Raw genomic sequence first — 13924 nt, 5'->3', positions numbered from 1 at the left:
AAGGCCATTCGTAAATTGCACTTATTTTTCTCATGCAATTTACGAATGCATGCTGCCTGGGTATAACTTTGACATTCAAGTATTAAAATTTTTTTTTTTCTACACTTTGTTTAACAAACATAAAAATGTTTTATTTTTATATCTATGAATGAATATAAAAATGCCAAAAATATAGCAGGCACTCACTTATATTACAGTAAATATGTACCTGGATGGTAGTCTTTATTACTGAAGGAAACTGGAATTCTGTTATATTTAGTTTATTATTTCCCATTTGCACAGTACAAATATGAAAAGATTCCTTAGCATCTACTTTCATATTTATGCTTTGCTCCATGAAATTTCAAATATAGAGGAGTGCTTTAAATTAATTTATTGAAAATATTTAGTTTTAAAATACAAAGAAATGTAAAAGATCTAACATTTGATAATGTAACTAAAAAAGAAAGAAAAGAAAAAACTTTTAAATTATCCATGTTTATTAGGTTCCAAAATTTAAAAAAAAAAAAAATTTAAAACATATCAGTTTAAAAACTAAGTTTTAGCAAGTTTTAAAATATTAAGTAATAAATTACTATGAACTTCTCAATAATTACAGCTGTTTAATAGTATAGTGTAGATTTATGATGGCTCCAGTTTGTGGAAACTTTTTTTTTTTTTTTTTTTTTTGTGTGAATATTAAAGGAACTAATTTTACTTAATTTATTTACTTGAATTTTATTAATTTAATCTCATTAGGAACATATTTCTGGTGAGATTAATACATATTGCATGGGATTATTACAATTCTACACTAAACTTTTATATTAAATTTACTTTACATATTTTAGTCTCCTTGTACCATGATTTTAAATTACTGCTTTCATTTATATTTTATTCTGAATATTAGAAACCCCTAAAAAGTACCATGAATATTTATAAAAGAATATTCCAAGTGATACTTAGTTTTGTGAAAATTAATTATATAAACAGAGAAATAAAAAATAAATAAATAGAAAAGAATTATGACATTTTCCATGTAAGCTAAGAAAGGAAAGTGTATATTTGAACTGAATTATATACATTTACAGAAAGCAATTTTTTTAATTATAATCTTTTATAGCATTTGCCTGAAGAAACCATTCTTAAAGTTTTTTTTTTTCATTATCGTAAATATTTAAATTTCAAATTCTTTTATATGAAAGTTATCACAAAAATACCTACTAGATGAAATTTCATTACAAAAATAATTTATGGCTACAGAATTTCCTATACATATATTCTCTTTGAAGTAGCTGTGAACATTATTATATATAAATACAACTATTAATGTGCTGTTATCAACCTAGCATCTTATATGCCAAAACCTAAACTTAATACTAATGCATATACTTAGATATATCACTATTTTAATATATTTAGTTTTAAGTATTTTAAAATATTTAATGAATGCTTCTGACAGATTTGATATTATTTTTCTTCTTTTCACGTTCGTGAGTACGGGTTCATCGGATTTGGAGTGAATAATGAAGACACTTGATGAAGTATCGAAGCAATTGGCCAGTATTATTCAAAACAGGTCCAATAACATGTTTACACAGTTGTCAAAGAATTATTGTAAACATGCTGACACAATCACTGACACAGCCTTTGCACTATCAGACTATAACGGCGGAGACAGCTTCATGGCAAAGCACCAGAGTACAGTTTCCAACTCTGTTCGGTCGTTCTCGGAACACCACGCACTCTCGAGACTCCACGCTACAACTCGCGATGCACTCGACAATACACTAGAGTGCAGCTCCCGACTCTTCATTTCAGTCATTCCCGAAGCTCAATACACTCTCTCGACGATGCACTAATTACGATACACTAACAGACTCTTTTAGTGCACTCGGCACTCGCTGACCGACTGTCAACTCGGACTAACTAACTAGATGATACACTAACTCTCCACGTACCGGCAGGTTTTATATAGCTTTAGGCTTGTGTTCAAGAACATTCTAAGCTAAACCGGTAAGAATTCATTACAAAAGGTTTTCTATCCATCCATGACACATCAGCAATTTTGTCGCCAAATGGGCGATTTTTTGCCAAATGTGGCAAACCTTTGCGGGGTAACCTACCCCACCTCGCCTTGACATTTGGTAACACTACCCCCTCCCAAGGACTGCACGTCCTGGGCAGTACAATCCTTGATCAGAAGCATAATTCGATACAAACAAAAGGTAAACACAAACAAATAACATAACTAAAGAAACAAATATTTACACTATGTACAAGTTATATATGCAAATTAAACACATAACAATTTCAAATTATACAAATTAAAGTTCTGAATGAATTTCAGTCTCAGTCTTGTCATTAAGTAATACCCAGGTCAAATACTCTTCCACTGCAGTTCTCAGATATATTTATGTTTTGTATATCACTGTCTGAATAGTCAATCCTTTCAGACATTTCATCTACAGAAAGATCTGAAACAGTTTGTTCACCACTCTGTAGTTTTTTCGCATCATGTGTACAGTTTTCCTCAGTATTTTCAGCAGCTGGTACATGTTCATTTTCCTCCATTTCTTGGGAACCAGCTCCAAATTCTGCATCGGAGTCATGAACAGAACCCGATTCTTTACAATCACAAGTATCCTGGCTCAGAATCAAGTCCGTGTCTGCACGATCTGTATTAGGAGACACGCACTACGTTTGTGGAGTGGGTCAATTTTCTTGCAATACTGGAGTACACTGCTTAAGCTGCACATCAACTTCTCCCATCTCCACATGCATTTTCAGATGGTTCCATACTTGCTAACTGCGACTTCATAACTTCACTACAAGTTTCTACCAACTTAACTGTCACATTTTTGCGTTCTTCAATATCTACTTCAGGCACCTGAGAATCAGGAACTTTATTTACATGAAGTATTTCTTCACCTCTTTCAGAAGCCATTACAAGCTACTTCATTTATTTCTTCATCTTTACAAACAGTATTATCACTGTCTTCTAGTTCAACTTCGGACACCTGAGGATAAGAAGCATCTTTCCCATCTTCATCTTTTCACTCTCTTTCTTTAATCTCATAAGATGTTTCATCCTTTATTTAATTAGCTTTCTCAAATACTTCACCAGCTACTTCCTTCATTTCTTCATCCTCTGATTCTTGAGATGCCACTTCCGTCATTTCTGCATCTTCTTTTATGGCTCAACTTTCATCTGTGGAAGTTGCTCTCGCAGCTTTTCTTGGCCGGCTTTCATCTCTTCTCGTTCGGTCTTCACCTCTTCCAGTCCAGCTTTCCTGTCATCTCTTCATATTGAGCTTTTATCTCTTCTCACCTGGCTCTTATCTCGGCTATCAGCTGCTCTTGTCTGGCTTCCATCTTTTCTTGGAATTCAGCAAAGGCAGTCATGAGCTGTCTTAATAGCTCTTCTATTGCTCTTGTCACTGGCATTCACACACAAATCCCATTTCTGACACCAGTTATTATGTTATTTTTCTTCTTCTGACATTTGTAAGTATAGGTTCGTCGGATTTGGAGTGAATAATGACGACACTTGATGAAGTATTGAAGCATGTTTTATTGGCCAGTATTATTCAAAACAGGTCCAATAACATGTTTACACAGTTGTCGAAGAATTATTGTAAACACGCTGACACAACATCTTTAAATTTGGAGACAGTTTCATGGCATGAAGTACAGCTTCCGACTCTGCTCGGTCGTTCTTGGAACTCCACGTACTCTCCACGCTACAACTTGCGATGCATTCGATGATACACTAGAGTACAGCTCCCGACTGCTCGGTTCAGTCGTTCCCTGAACTCGACACATTCTCTTGACAATATGACTCTGCGATATACTAAGAGACTCTCTCGATGCACTCGACGACCAACTCGGCACTAACTGACTGACTATCAACTCGATGGACTCCGCACAGACTAACTAACTAACTGACGAGACACACACACTCTCCGCATACCATCAGGGTTTATATAGCTTTTGGCTTGTGTTTGAGAACATTCTGGCCTAAACCGGTAAGAATTCATTCCAGAAGGTTCTCCATCCATCCATGGCATATTGCCAATTTTGTCACCAAATGTGGCAACCTTGCCATTTTATGGCAACCCTAAAACTGCTTTTCTGGGAAGCTGCCCCATCGTGCCTTGACATTTCGTAACAATATGTTTCATACAGGGTTTGTACGGTCCTTAAAAGTCCTTAAGTTTATTGGAATCGATTTTTGGTCTTTTAAAGTACTTAATTTTGGCCAAAATCAGCAAAAGCTCCATAATTTTAATCATGTGAAATTTCTGTGTTTTTACAACTGCCATTTTGAGAGTGATTTAGCAGTTTGGAGGTATATTTTTGGCGATTCACTGATAAATATGGTTATTTGAATGGGTTATGATTTGTTCCTACTTCTAATATAAATGGTGGGATACTCGAGTTTCTGAGCAAGAAGTGAAACAAGTATTTCGAAAATATTTCACTTTTTCTAATGAAGAGCTTTTAAACAACTTTTCGCTTTTGGAGATGTGAATTCTTTTATTTAACAGCTTTAAATTTGGTGACTTATCAACATTTTGACGATTTTTAAGATCAGTTTCTATAGAAAATTTAAAATTCCATGATCTGGGAATTTTTCGATGATTTTTTTTAACATTCTAACATTGATAAATATCATTAAAATAATGGTAATATATCGAAATTATATTTAAAAAATAACATATTAATTAAAAATAACTTCTTTTAACTTTTTTCATGATAAGTGTAATTGTCTCAGAGTGTTCAGAATTCTCAGAATATGCATCAGTTTTCTCTATAAAATTAATTTCACACTTTTTCCATCTGATTTTTACTTCCTTGTACGAAGCAAAAAGGAAGTATTGTAATCGCGAAAAGTTTCAGGCAGCATATTTCAACGAAAATATCCATTTTGACCGCTATTGAATGCAATTTAACGATGTTTTTGCGTGATATCTGTACGTAAGGACAGAATAAAAGACTCGTTTCCTCCAATATATATATATATATATATATATATATATATATATATATATAAAACTGCTTTAAAATTAATTCTAAAAAGAAATTTTTGTGGTGTCTGTACGAACGTACGTACGTATCTCGCATAACTCAAAAACAAGTAGCCTCAGAACGTTGAAATTTTGTATATACGACTGCTACAACATGTAGATGTGCACCTCGTATTTTGGTGGCAAGCGGCCACACCAAACGTATATAAATATATTTATATACATATCCATTCTGTTACCCGGCTCAGTGATCTCAGTTTCTTTACTCTTATATGTTTGTAAATTGTACATTTTTTGCTTTAAAAATGATTGAATTATGTTGTTTTTATCTTCCGGTTAAGGTTTTTATGCCTTTAGTAAATCTGTATGCAATATTTTTAGAATTATCAACAATTTTAAAGTTGTTTAAATGCCTCTCATCCTTTTTTTTTATGGCGGCCATTGATTGTTTACATTTGAAACAGCAGGCTAGTGGATTTGTTGCCAATCTAGAGAAACTTAGCTTCGCAACAACAAAGATAACGCCTTCATTTATTATTGCCAATTAAATCATGCTTAATCCTTTCTGGAATTTTTTCGAGGAAATAAGTGTTTAAGATTTACTTCGTAATTTTTAATATAGATATTTGAGTTTTTATGTATTTTTGTCTTCTTGCGAAGTGAGAACTGAATTAATTGAATGAGAAATACTCAATTGTCTGTGAAAAACTGTTTCTTTTTTGTTTTATTTGCTTAATTTCTTTTATACATCATTCTAGCTTTATTATTTATTATAGTATTTAAATAGAACATGTGGCAACGATTAGATAATTCTATTCTTTAAATGATATAAATTTCATGCATTATGAGTTATAATATGAACGAAATATAATATTGTTAAGTGAATCTAGCGCCAGAGTGTTGCTATGGTAAAGTGATGGCTAGAGTGAATTTTAAAAAATGTATTTATTCTATTGTGGTTTATGCGCTGTCGGCAAAGTAGATTTAATTCAATCCAATAAGTTTAAATGAAATGCAAGAAAAAATTTGTATAATTCAATATTCCGTACAAGGAAGTCATGTGGTGTACACATCAGATTTTTTTTAAATATATTTCTGGCTGTTTGCTGTTACAAAATTGGTAGGCGTAATTTTTCTTCAGAACATTAGACATTGCTACTTGGAAAGTTTAGAAGGATTTGAAGGCAAGATTTATAGACTCACCATTTCAGAAGATTTTAGAAAAATGTGACAAAATGAAAAATGTCTCTATGTTATTAACACATAATGGATGTGTTTTACAGAAAGTTTGCAATGAATTTCTTACTTTTTGGAGAATATCTGGAAGAACAATGAAAACATAATATTTGAATGTTTTACTTCTGATACTAAAATCTTTTTCTTAACATCCTTATCTTCCCTTTATTTTCTCTACTTTTCGCTAGACACAAGTATGGAAAATATTAAAAATGCTTCTAATCTTATCACATGGACAGGCATTAAAGAAAAGAATTTTTTTATTAATAAAGAAATTGAAAACTGGCAATTTCAAAGATTGATCTAATATTTCTTAATGCATCATATACAGGTCTGACGCTAGACGTTTTCCCACCTGGTGCAATCACGTGCACTATTAAATATAAAGAAAGAATAAGAAGTAAAATAAAATATAAGAAATAAAATTAGCAGCTTTTTCTATGCATTCTAAATGCATCTAGTTTTTTTAGAATAACAGAAATCTTTAATTAAATCCAAAAATTCTAAAATGAAAAGGAAGCGCTTTGAAGAAAGAAACTGAGTACATACAGAGAAAGAAAATTATTCTTCATATATATATATATACAGGTATTATTATGTAAATTACCCAGTTGTTTATAATTTCAGCCTTTACTACAATTTCCCGTTTCTATTTCCTCTCCAGAATACAAATCACTTAGGCAGTTTTTAAACTGAGGTTTTTGGTGTGTAAGATGGAATGTGTTTTTAATCTCCACTTGTTCGCTGCATTAGTTCCTGCCAGCTCTGATAATTTGTAACTTTTTGTCTTTGCATTATCGCTGCTGACATTTGAATTTGTTATGACAATAGAGTTACTGAGCCAGCTTAAATTAAAATTAAATTATATAGTCATTGACCATTAGTCCAAGTATTTTTGTTTGAATTTGATTGTTCTTGTTTAATTACATCACCACAAACTGCAATTGAATTGATTAGCATAAGAACAAGTTCTTTTTAAATAAGAGGCTTATTTAAACCTTTGTCTGGCTTTGTAGTTACTTTGAGACATAGCGATAACTTGCTTCACGTTTGTCGGGAGTTTTTGGACTATTTAACTTTTACCAGCTCAATTAAACCCTCATAGGTACATTGTGGAGAGGTTGACAAGTTAGGAGATAAAGCACGCAGAAACTAGTCAGAACATTGGTGTGTGTATTCAAAAAGATTTTTAATTGTTAGGAAAGATGTTTAAAGAAAAGAAAATTGATATAAATTAAGCCAAAATGTCTGGAAAGGCTTCAAATTAAAAAGATGCATAAATATTTTGTTAAAGTGTTGTTGCTACAAAACATAAATGTTTTGTAGCTTTAATGTATAATTATCCTAATATCGTTTAAGAATCAATGAAATAAATTGCATGTATTTTAAAGTGTGAAATTTTATTAGATTGTGATTTTAATAGGGACTTTTAATAATATTGTTAAACAATAAGTAAAATTTAATAGTAATCGTAAATCCATAATGACTAAGGTTATCTAACTACCTAATTTAATTTATAACTAACTGCTTACCCTTAAAAATTATCTCCGTGTAATAAAGTGAGTTATTGCCTTTCATTATTCCTTAGCGTGGTACAAGGTAAAATACAAAAATGTAAAAATTCATGTAAAACTTATTCTTAGTATCTACTGAGACCTAAAATAATACAAAACAACTTAGTGTCACCTCTGGTGCTTTAGTGGCTTATTGGAACCTTAAAGTATATTAACTTGGTTACAACCCCTGGAACTCTACACGGAGCTACGACACTAACCGCAACAGACAGAGCACAACTAACTTTCAAAATTAGCTAGCCGTGCCCACATCAGGCCTCTCAGTTTTGTTCTGATCAGCAGGTATCTCTCTAGGTAAGGAGCAGCGGTGACAACAGCCAGTCTTTTGTTATAAATCATTCTGATTCTGATTTTACTTCTCATTTTAAACTATGACGCTTGACATAAAATCTACCTGCTATTTACTAAACTTCTAGATTGAGCAAGTAATGAGACATAAAAAAAATCAACATGAAACTAACTATAAGTAAAACGTAAATAAAATGTCACTTATCTTCTTTCAAATATACCGAACTATTGTAAGTGTAAAATATTTAATGTTGCTTGATAAATTTCATAAAGTATATTTTATGCTCAAACTAATTAATAATTAAGTTATGTTTAATAATAATGCTTCCTACTTACGGATCTATTTTGTTTTTTGGGTGGTATTACAAAAGTGAAGTTCAGGCACATATAATATTTTAATTGAATTTATTAATTTGCTATTTGCTCATAAGTCCTTAATTTTTTTTCAGTAATGGTCCTTAAAAGTACTTAATTTCCTTGTGCAGAAATGTGTATGAACCCTGTTCATACCTTTAGTTAAATGCTTAGACACTTCTGTGAGAAATGTTTTTTCTCTTGTAGAGAATCTGTAACTCTATTAACCCCTTAACTTCCGCGGAAAACTTACAAGATTCATTTCCCAGTGCGACGGTTTTTCACACAGGCGCACATTGTTATGCGATGTATTAGGGAGAAAATAAGTGTAAATTTTACTTTAACAAAATAATGAATAAAAGAAAAAAAAAATGAATGCACAAAATTTAATGTTTTGAGTAAAAGTATAATAAAAATTACTTTTTTTTATTAAAAAAGATCTATGAAATGGAGTTTCGATCAATTCATTTTTAGACCAGTAAAGTGTAATATCAGGTTTCAGTGTTATACCTTGTGAAATCAAGTATGCCTAAAAAAACACATATTTCTTCTGAACTGGTTGAATGTCAAGATTTTGTTCTTGATTTTTCGTTTGCAAGGTGTTGGTTCATAACTCGTCTACAAAACGGTTAGTTTCAGTAAAATTATGAAGCACGAGCTGTTTATCAAACAACAAAAAAAAAAAAAATTCAAAAAAGATAAATTGGCTTGAAACATCCATTATATCTTTCTTTATTCTTGGAACCTACTACAAAAAGTAAACGGAGGACACAGAATAAAAAAAAAATACGTTTTACTCAAACAACATCAGCCAATACCGCGCAGTCATTACTTTCACGCAAACATCCCCCTCTTTGAAATAGTATCCTCCTTCGCATACTTTGTCAAGGTCATTGTGGTGTTGCATTGCAAAGCTTTGCGAATAATTTTATGGGTAGCAGCGCAAAGCAAATGATAGTATTTTGGAAGGGCGTATATATATGCCCTTCCAAATAACTTTCAAATTCCAGTTAACGCATCGGCTGAGCAAGGCGTATATATATGCCCGCTGTAGTTAAGGGGTTAAGAGATAAATTACATTGCATACATTTTTAATAAAATATTTATTTTAAGTTTCAAAAATGAAATTAAATTAGGAAAAAAGAAAAAGCAGGATAAAAATTAGCCATATATTTCTCAGAAGGAAAATGACAATCTTAGCCTCGCCAGTTTCTTCCATATTATTATAATTATAGAGAATCTTAAATTTGTATATGTATGTCAAACGTACTGTTGCAAAATGTACAGGCGCAGTAAGATGGCTTCCCCACAAAGCAGATTTAGGGTTGCCATTTAAATGGCAAGGGAAGCAGGGCTGCCACATTTGGCAACAAAATTGGCAATATGCCATGGACGGATGGAGAACCTTCTGGAACGAATTCTTACCGGTTTAGCCCAGAATGTTCTCGATAAGATGGCTTCAGGCACGGTAAGATGGTTTCCCCACAAAGTTTTAGGGTTGCCATTAAAATGGAAAGGGAGGCAGGGTTGCCACATTTGGCAACAAAATTGGCAATATGCCATGGACGGGTGGAGAACCTTCTGGAATGAATTCTTACCGGTTTAGCCCAGAATGTTCTCGAACACAAGCCGAAAGCAAGAGTGTCTCCTAAAACAAGAGTGTGCCTTTTAGTGTGTTGAGATGAGATGTGAGTCTGTTTGAAACAAACACATTTTGTTTTCCAAAATAAATATTACAAGCAAACTGAGGAATTAGCCATGGGATGCCCCCTCAGTTCCATCCTGGCTGATATCTACATGCATTATTATGAATCAAAGTTGTTTGAAACTTTAAACTTCCCAGCATGGTTCCACTACGTAGACGATACTTTTACCCTGTTTGAAGATAATAAAGGTGATTTAAATAAAGTTCTTTCAACAATGAATTCTATTGATCCTGCTATTCAGTTCACTTTTGAACTTGAGACTTGCAATTCTCTTCCGTTTCTCGACATTCTGGTCACACGTAACACATCCAACTTCAGTACTACGGTTTACCGTAAACCTTCATCGGTTTGCCTTCCACCACACTTTAAATCATGTCATCCGACTAAAGAAAAGTTAGCTTCATTTTATTCCTATGTTTTCTGTGCTCTTCAAGTTTGCTACTCCAAACTAGCCCTTGATGAAGAACTAAATTATTTAAAAGCAATAGCTATTGACAGGGGCTTTTCACCCAACATTATTAATCAAGCAGTTAAAAAATTCTCATCTCAACACACTAAAAGGCACATTCTTGTTTTAGGAGATTATAAAAATTCTGTTGTCATTCCCTTCTTTCCATCAATTAGCTATAAAGTTGCACATATTTTGCAGAAATTTAACTTTCGGGTTGTTTATTCTCCCATCAATAAAATTCCGAGTTCCATACTCAAGGACCCCATTCCGGATATGAATTCTTGGGGTATTTATAGGATTCTTTGCCAGTGTGGTTTGATTAACATTGGCCAAACTAGGAGAGCCTTAACATTTCGCATCAAGGAACATGAGGCATATGTTAGAAAAAAGGAAACACAGAAGTCTTCTGTTGCTCAACATTGTTGGTCCGAAAATCACACTTTCAATTTTTCTGCTGCCAAAATTATTCAAAAAACATCTTCGATTGGAGAACTGGATTTTCTAGAGGTTCTTCACATTCAAAAAAATCTTTCTGTTCTAGTTAACCATCCTAATTCCAATTCATCTTTGCCTTCGACCTTTAAAGAAATTATGTTTTAGTTCTGGTTTCACTAACAGATGGCGCCACTTGATTATTCTTGTCCAGGCTTTCTTATCTTATCTAATCATTATTTCCTCTCTTGTTCATTTGCGGTTTTGCAGCTGAGGATGGTGGTTTGGTAAAACCATCGAAACTAGTCCTGTAAAAATTTTGGAAATATAACGCTGATTTTTGTTGTTTGACTTCTGAAACATCCTTATTTCAAATCTCAATAGCAGAATGTTGTTTTATCAGTATCATTAATTCCTCTTTTTTAAATTAAATTTTAAAAGAAAACTGATTCATGAAAAATATCTCTTACATAGTAACACAAAAATGTGAGTAATATAAAAATTCCATGAAAAGAAAAGGTTCTGTTTTTTTTTAACACACATGTATTTTAACAATTAAAAACAAAACTGATAGGATAATACAGTCAAAAGTCGTTAATCTGGACTCGTCGGACTTCGGCGATTCCGGATTGTCGATTTTTCCGGATTATAGATCATCAGTTTAAATCTCGTAAGATGGCATGCAGAAATTCTAAAATTAAAAATATGAAACCGTAATTTATGAAATAAAGAACAATTATGATCTAAAGGGTATCAAAATTTACAAAAAAAAAAACCTTAATATTTATTTGTTTACTTTATTAAACATTTCTTTCAGTGTAAGTTGTTTAAGTTGCTTCATTTTATGTGATAATACTTTCTCTTTAATTCTATAAACAGGCATAATTTCTTGTTCAGTTACAAAGTTCCGCTGTTCAAGTCCCGTAATTGCTGTGCCGAGAATACTGACTAACTTGTCAATCAAAATTTTTTCGTTTTCACTAACCTCTCTGTCACCTTCTTCATGTCTTTATCCATTTTTTGCAGTAATTCCACTTTTTGTTTGATGGACATCGAAACATACTTTCGCTTTGTAGATCCTTTGGGAGCTCCAGCATCGGAAATTCTATTTGACATAATCAAAAGTTCAAGTTTACTTTTATAAAATTGCTCTTACAGTCTGCAAAAAATAATAAGCCAGATCCAATTCAAAGATTAAGAAACAACGCAATCATCAACATTAACTGAAATAGATAATTAGATAATTTTAGCTTATACCGTCCGTTATACATAAAACGCGCACGCGAAAACTTATTCTGAGCTTGCGCAGTCGTAAAGGTCTTACGCGCAAACGTAAACGCCTATGCGCATGTGTCAACGCGGCGCATGCGCAGAACATTTTTAGCTTTGAGTTCCGGATTATAGATCATTCTGGATTATGGGTGTCCGAATTAACGACTTTTGACTGTAATTGTTATAATAGCATTCAAAGTAAAATATTTTGTCATTAAACACATTCATAAATGTGCTATCATAGTTTGATAATTTTTAAACGCTTTTCAAAGAAATTTAATTACTTCAAGGAAAAAAGCACAGTATCATTCAGAACATCAGATGGTTTCACATTTTCCATCACTGTATGTTTGTGTTTAACAAACAATTTTAACAATAAAAAATAATAACAAATTCATTTGGGCAAATTATAAAGGATCTTGATTTTACTAAAAATACAAAAATGAAAAGTGCAGATATATATTTTCAAAATGTTAAGTGCATGTGAAAAAGAAAGCAAAAAAAAAAAGAATGAATCCCTCGTAAGGGAAGCAGATGACGAAACCAACATGTTTAAAACAATAAATTTTTAAATCCAGTTTTCTTTTGACATTAAAGTCCTCTTTCGGAAGGCTCTTCAATGTCGACGTCACGTTCTTCTTGATGTCTTCAATATCCACAAAGTGTGTTCCTTTGATCGCAGTTTGGAATGTTTGGTCATACCTCCTGACTTGGTCTTCGCAGACTTTTTTCTTTCTCAAACACAAAACTGTAACCAAAGGAACACGCTTTGTGGATGTTGAAGACATCAAGAAGAACGTGACGCCGACATTGAAGAGCCTTCCGAAAGAGGACTTTAAAAGTTGTTTCCACAACTTATACAGCCGAGCACAAAAGTATGTTATGGCCGATAAAGATTACTTCAAAACATATTAAAAGGTTAAGTTTTTCTCATCATCTGTTCTGGTGTTATTAGAGCAGTCCTGAAAATTAATATCCACACCTTATATGAATTTAATTTTAGCATTATTTTATTTAAAATATTTTTCATTAATAATTTTCCTTTTCAAATTAAAAGCCATAATTATTAATACCAATAAAAGACAGTGCTGCCAATATCAGTCTAAAATGCACACTTTTCATTCACAATGCTGGTATTTTATCATGAAGACATCAAGGAATTTGATAAGCGAATAAACTTAAAAAATGTGAATGTAACTTAAAATTTTTCCCTATATTTTCTCTCCATATTTTAGGCATGAACTCTTCTTCATTTAGATATTTACTTTAAATAATTATTCAAAACTAAGAAAAATCCCCAAGCATAAGATCTCATGTTTTCTTTATCAGAAGATAGATGGATGTGTATACACTCTGTTGCAAAAAAATCGAATCACCAAGAAGGATTTGTGATCATGACGAAATTTGGTATGCAAAAACATCCTGATCGAACATGCAAATAATCAAAGTTTCAAGGCAAATTAATAGGAATTGCGGTCATAGCGCACATTTCTAGTGCGCAATTTGCAAAGTATAAAACCATTAACAGAGGTGGAAAATGTATCCCTTTTTTTTTTTTGGTTGCTGCCATTGTAATTCTGTAAACAAGCAACTAATGATGCC

At 32.3% G+C, this 13924-nt stretch overlaps 1 protein-coding gene across 3 annotated transcripts in view; it reads left to right on the top strand.

Annotated features, from left to right (window-relative positions):
* LOC118190147 (glutathione S-transferase 3, mitochondrial-like) overlaps window positions 1–13924 on the top strand; it is a 63929-nt gene that overhangs the window by 42292 nt on the left and 7713 nt on the right. The window lies entirely within an intron of this gene.

This window comes from Stegodyphus dumicola, chromosome 6 (assembly GCF_044657685.1).
Source record: "Stegodyphus dumicola isolate Sdum_Otavi_A_Nest chromosome 6, ASM4465768v1".
Classification (NCBI taxonomy): Eukaryota; Metazoa; Arthropoda; class Arachnida; order Araneae; family Eresidae; genus Stegodyphus; species Stegodyphus dumicola.
This window is presented reverse-complemented; position numbering and strand designations above follow the sequence as displayed.